General features: G+C 42.1%; 1 protein-coding gene across 2 annotated transcripts in view; it reads right to left on the bottom strand.

Annotated features, from left to right (window-relative positions):
* VIT (vitrin) overlaps positions 1 to 6212 on the bottom strand; it is a 57327-nt gene extending 51115 nt beyond the window's left edge. For both annotated transcript variants that reach the window (XM_075089285.1, XM_075089284.1), the window contains exon 1: positions 5919 to 6212. The gene's annotated coding sequence lies outside the window, so the exon portion shown is untranslated. The remainder of the gene's footprint in view (positions 1 to 5918) is intronic.
* Between the last annotated feature and the right edge of the window lie 291 nt (positions 6213 to 6503).

The following is a 6503-nucleotide window of genomic DNA, read 5'->3' on the forward strand; positions in this document are numbered from 1 at the left end:
ATGCTGTTGGTGGAGGTGCTGGTGAGAGACCTGACATAGTGTAGGTCAAGCTGTGAAGCCTTACGGCGTGTGTGTTGGCAGCCCTTGTCAACTGGCAGGAGTGGGCTCTCTAGCATATGGGTCATACATACAGACAACATGAGGGATGGCTACGCTTCCAAAACTACATCCCTCAATATCTGACTGCCCTAAAGGGGCCTTGAAGAGCTAGAAAACATGGTGGCAGAGAAAGTGGCCTCCAGAGCCTGGTCCTGGATACAGTGACAGTGTAGGTGAAGGCAGAAATTTTTGAGAAATGTGTCTCAGGACCAGGCTGACACCAGTTTACTAATTTTGCATATTAGAAGCTTTTAAAACCCAGTGTTTCAGCATAGAGATGAATCACAGGATTCTGTTTCTGAGAGCCCAAGATCAAAAAGGGAAACTGCTTATCACAGAGTCTGTGAGCAGGAACTTGTAATTTTTGTTCTTTAGTTTTTAATACAAAACTAAGCCTGAAGACCTCAATATTGTATAAGCTACTTCCATCCTCAGGAAGCTTGTTCTGAACTTTGGCATTAGGAGATTACCATATAAGCTTCTACATCAAACCTAATTATAGCCTAACTTATGTATTTCTTTCTACACACAGATTTCACCATTGAGAATAGAAGATGTAGACCATGGAAGTCTGAGACTTTAAGTCCCAAATTACCACATATTTTGAGAGTTTGGTAGAAAGACTGTCCCCAAAGCAGGATGAAAGACTTGTCTTATTTGTGTGATGCCTTTATTTGACCTTGCAGGCAATTCAATTTGTACCAAGTTGTCCACTGCAACTACTCTAAACTTCTAACCTTTCCTGTCCCTCATCTGGTCACGCCTCTCCTTCCCATTTAGCCTCATTTCCAAACACCATCTCTTTCTTTGTATGCTTCATGTACAAAAAATTCTTCCACCAAGCCCAGGAGAACAAAACGCTGGAGTGCTGCAGATGCATTGCGAGATAGGTGAGGAAGATGGGCTCCCACCAAGGTGAGCAGGATGGATTCCCATCATTCTCAGCTGGCTGGCAGCTGTGAAAATAGCCCCCAGAGTCATGGAGCCGTTATCCTTTCGTAACTCTGACTCACTGAAGGTGACCAGGGCCAGGATACACAGCACTGCTGCCAGCTTTCCTCTATGTCTCACCCTTGCCCTGTGGACTCAGGGGTAAACTACATATTTGGGAAAAATAAGAACTAAGCCTTCTGAATCCCTAAAGGAACCTGGCAGGGAGATCGAGAGACACAGAGGCGGCGCATCCAAACTTCCCTGTAAACAAGAGATTTTGGAGAGGTAAAAATTTCCACGGTTTTATGTACAAGCCTGGAGGTGCTGGAAATCCCCAACTCATCCTGGTGGGGACATTAAAGAACTGCATGAAACTATACAAAATCATTCAGAATTTTCCCAGAAATTTTGGCACATGTAAAACTGTCACTTGGAAGTCATGCGCTTTCTTTCATATGAAACCAGCTGCCAGCTGAGAGACTGTTGGCCACAGTGTTACATGTGTTACATTTACAAAGCTATTTCATAAGGTGACAGGCTGAAAACCAGTTTGCAAATGCAAGTTGATCTTGAAAGTACCTTTTATATCTGTGTCTATGGGATGTTCTGTAGAATGAGATACATTAAGGATAACTGACACAGATCATGTCTGAATGTGCCACTGACCTTTTAATACACTCTGAAGCTCTGGAGATAAAGCAAAGGTAGGATGAACTTAATGGGTGCTAGAAAGCCTGTTCAGTCATGTAAGACTTGTCAGGTTAAGAACTGCTTAAACCTAGATCATTTAAATGAAGCAGAGGTGGTTATAAATACTCTTCTGAATGCAAACGCGTTTCCAGTTTGGGATATGAGCTATAGATTTGGGTGCTGTGCTTCAAAAGGGAACGCAAAGCTACAGATTGTGTTATTTTTTTGTTAACTAAAATACATTTTCATGAGAAACATTGCTGGTCATTGGGAAATTTTCTTTCTGATCAAGACTTTTTGGCTTTTTTCCAGGGCTCATTTGCTGAAAAAAGAACCTGAATAGGAAAGGCAGTCCAAGGCAACCCAGCCACATCCTGCTGCAAAGGAGACCAAAGATGCCAGCCCAGAGAAGGTGGCAAAAGAGATGAGGTCAAGGCAGCTGCAGAAAGGAGCGGGCTCTGCTCGTCTGCTGGCAGGGCACTGGCAGAGGATGTGGGAGCAGCCCTCAGACACCACTAAATGTACAGCTGCCCCAGCACAGAGTTTGGTGCAAAATGTTTGCAGAGTCCAGAGCAAATACTTGGGTAGCTGAACCATGAGTTCCATGCTGTCAGGACTGCCTGCTTCTGATACCTCCCAGGGTCATGTTACCCACACAGACTGCAATCTCAGCTGGCCAGTATAGCTACCCCATAGATGCCTTAGGAGCCTACATAATTTCAGTAGATCCCCGACTTGTCTGTGAGCCACGGCACTGGAGGAAAAGCCCATACATGCTCTTGTTTTATCTGCAGCCAGTCCCTTCACATCCCACTTTTCTGCAGGACATTATCAGGTGTCAGTAAAAGGCAGTCTTACTGCCCCCCTGCACAGCACTTGCAGCAGTGCCTGCTGTCCCTTTGGCTCAGGGGCTAAAGGAGTTCACGAGGGTGATGCAGGCTGTTGTGAGACAGAGAGTCAGAGTTTAATTTATTAATAGAGATACAGTCTAAACAGCTACAGATTTTCTGGGCACTTCTGCACCTCTCTGAGCCGCTTCTGTGGCAGGGGGAGGCTGCACTGCCTGCGCAGCATTCACCCAAGCTTTCCAAGTGTGAAATGTGCCGCAAATAAAGGAACCAGAATGCAAAAGAATGGCAGCTGCTCTAGGACTGTCAGAGAGGCTCTTTTACAGGCGAATGAACCGTCAATTTGTAGTAAGACATTGTTTTCTAAACATAGCATAAAAACTGTTATCTTGCCTGGCTGGTCATTAGAAGAGAGATAATTATAGTCTCTGTGTGACAGCCGGGCCCAGAACAGGGGCCACATTGTTCCAGGTCCCAGCTGAGCTCTAGCATGGGCACCCCAGGCCAGCGCTGGGACAAGGGGTCTCCTTGTGCCCCAGCAAGTTCAAAAGAGGAATTGAAGTGCTCTAAGTAGGTGCTAAGCACCTATTTCTCTCTCTGACTCTGGCCTTAAAAACTACTCCACAGGAGAAAGGTGAGGAGGGCAGACCTGTACTGCTGTAGCTGCATCTTCCCTGGCTTTATGTACAACACATACTATGATTATTATTTTTCTCTCCTTTACAGTTTTGCATTTATTTTTGTTTTGTTCTGTGTTTCTGTTTTCCCACACAGACCAATGAGTCCTGTATGATGGGTGGGCTTTCAGAAGGAAGGACTTATTGTCTCTTCAGTGTCCACTTCCTGAGCCCTGAATGGGAGGTCTAAATCTCAGCTGATGCTGCAGCAAGCTGGAGGAGTCCTGGTGGACTCAGAGCTTCTGGGGGCCAGAACATCCCCCAGAGCTGTCAGAAAATCCTGGACTATTGCTTTTCACCACCCATCCGGAAAAGACAGTGCCTCCCCACCCCATTGCAATGGGCCAACACGCAACTCTGCTCTGGCATCTGCCTGTGGCAGTCCCTCTGTATGGGGAACTCATGTCTATGAGTGCCACAGCATTTTTCTATGTGTTTAGTCTGAAAACATTGGAGAAGGGATACAGTCATAGCTGCAGATAGTAAACTGAGCTATCACTTTTATTACTTATTTCAGCCAGGTGCCCTAAACGACTTACCTATCATCATTTAGGAGACTTTTGGTAAAACAGAGACTTAAACATGCATGTCCTGAGACTTGGGTTAGCATTTAAAGCTACTGGGCAGTATTTTCTATCTAGAGCTTTATTTGTGGCTCAGATGTAAAAAACAAAAAGTTAAAAATTCTCCAGGCAGACCAGGTACAGTCAAGTCTTTGATGCCACTGTTATGTAAACTTCAGATTTATTTTTAGCAATGTTTTCTAAAAAGCAATGGCCAGAAATAATAAATAATTCTGTTGTTTCACATGAAGTAATTAGCCTACTTTCCCAGATTCTGAGTTCATACTGTGGCTCAGGCAGTCTCTTTTTAGAAATATTCCAGTTAATCAAGTCTGACAAAAGAAAGTGTAAAAATTAATTTCCTACTACTTCTGTAAAGTAAGTGGCTGGGTGAAGAGGGAACACCTTGTTAATATCTCCACTAAGGAATGACTTTGGTAGGTTCTCATTCTTATTAGACACAAGAGGATCCACATGGGGTGTCATTCTTGCATCCCAAGTGTGAGGAAAACTGGTTTAGCTAGTAAAACTACTTGGTTCAGCCAGCCAGTGGCAAGTCATGTGTAAGAATACTACTAAGGAAAGAAGTGTCTTACAGAAGAGTAGTGAGCAAGTTAAGAACATAACATTCCTACTGCAGGTGGAAACACAAGGGAATATTCAACTATATTGACAGGACAGTCAAGGTTTCTGTTTTTAAAAAAATATTTCTTATGCCTTGAATAACAGCAAGACAGGAAGTCTCTTCTGTCATCCCAATGAGATCAACCTCAGCAACTTGAAGGATTAGATAAAATATGCAAGCAAAATAAGTCTGCTTAAAATAAAATATTAATTTAATGTTCCAAAAGTAATGTGCATTTGTAATGCATTTATTTTTGCTTAAGACCCCTTTGCATTTCCGAAAGAGACCTGTCTTACAGTCATGACTGTCATTCAAGCGATGAACTGAACAAAATCTGAAGAACAGGGTACTACAGATAAAGAAAAAATAGGTATTCTTCAAGTGCAGTCAAATGCAAGGTGTTTTTAACTTTTGGATATATGGTAAAATACAAGCTATAAACATATATGACTCCATTGTTGTTCTCAGTCAAATATATTTTAAAAGCCATCTAAACTACTTTTTCTCTGTGTGTGCTTGCTTGGTGGGTTTTGGCGGTTTTGTTTTTTGTTTTTTTTTTTTTAAATTTTGGCAAGGTTAGAGGAAAAGGAGTGTACTCCAAGGAGGATCTGCCTCTGTAATCTGTAATTCTGTTTTTGCTCTGGATGTGGCATAGTTCCCATAAACTCTAGGAACAAAATATTAACCAGGGTTGAAAGTTTGCTTGGGGCATTTGGTTCATGTTCATACTAGTCTGAGAGAAATGGCATTTTGAAGAGGCTTATCGAGACTCTAATCTTTCTGCAGAAAGCTGACTGGCTGTGGCAGGCTTGACAATGCTATTCACTTTTGGAGCCTCACAAAACAAGCACTCACCACAAAAGGATATATAGCATCCAGGCTACTGTACTGTGCATACATCTGTATCTATCCATCTAGCAAAGTTGTTGACACCATATAAATACAGATCACTAGAATAATACTATTTTCCATTCTCTATCTTGAAAATTGATGTTCCCCCATGTCAGGTAGTGCTAATTAATGCTACAACACACACCTTTCTATTGATCAGAGAGACAAAGGAAAAGTCTTGAAAGCAAAACCATTTTAAACCTAGGGAAGAAGTTGTATTACCTATTACACATTACTTGAACAGCAGGCATATATATGTTGTTTGGTGTGTGACTAATATACACCATGCTTTATCAAATAGTTAAGCTGTTGCTGATCATGCAGTGAGTATGTATGTCCACTTTAACAGTAGGGGTTTAATGCTTCTATAAATACTTAATGAAGTATATATAATTTAAAGTACAGTTTCATTCTACATCTATGTCTTCATCTTCTTAGGTCTGTGATGCACACAGCTGGAATGCTAAACAAAAAATTTACTTCCCTACAGTTTCTTAGCAGTTAAAATATTTAACTATTATCAACAGGCAAAAAAGCAACTCCCCCCTCACCCCCATAAATAAATATAACAAAGAAATTACATCAGAATTACCTTGCTTGAGGTGTGCAACTTTTTATTCCTTTTCTCCACACAGTATGAAAGTGCTATTTTTTCCAAGCTTTTCTGTACCCCAAACTCCAGCTAACATTATTCTACAGAAGGAGAGGCAGGCAGTGGAGGGAGGCCTGGACACCTTTTCTCTTTCAGAGAGGAGCTAATCAAACATTCCCATCAAGCTCTGAGCTCTGTGAAAGGCACATTGCTCTCCCTCCCTCTGTTCCTCTCTCCCTCTCTGTCTCTCCCTCCCTCTGTCTCTCCCTTTCCCTCCAGCACACACAGACGTACAGAGCTCCTTACACTGATTTAGCAGCTGAATTAGGCGGTCCTATTTTAAATAAATGTTCCCTCCCACATATTTTTGGTAGGGATTTCTATGCCTCTTTTGCACTAGCCTGTCAGATTTTCAAGTTTTTCTCTTTTGGGAAATGAAGCTTTACTCAAATGATGTTTTGCTTGAATTTTTTTCAGTTTCCCTGTGCAGTTCATCACTGTAGTAAAAGGACTACAACTAGTAGCCAGGAGTAAACTACACAGCTCTGAAGATTATAAATACCAGATTAGTTAGGTGCAAGTCAG

This window comes from Phalacrocorax aristotelis, chromosome 3 (assembly GCF_949628215.1).
Source record: "Phalacrocorax aristotelis chromosome 3, bGulAri2.1, whole genome shotgun sequence".
Classification (NCBI taxonomy): Eukaryota; Metazoa; Chordata; class Aves; order Suliformes; family Phalacrocoracidae; genus Phalacrocorax; species Phalacrocorax aristotelis.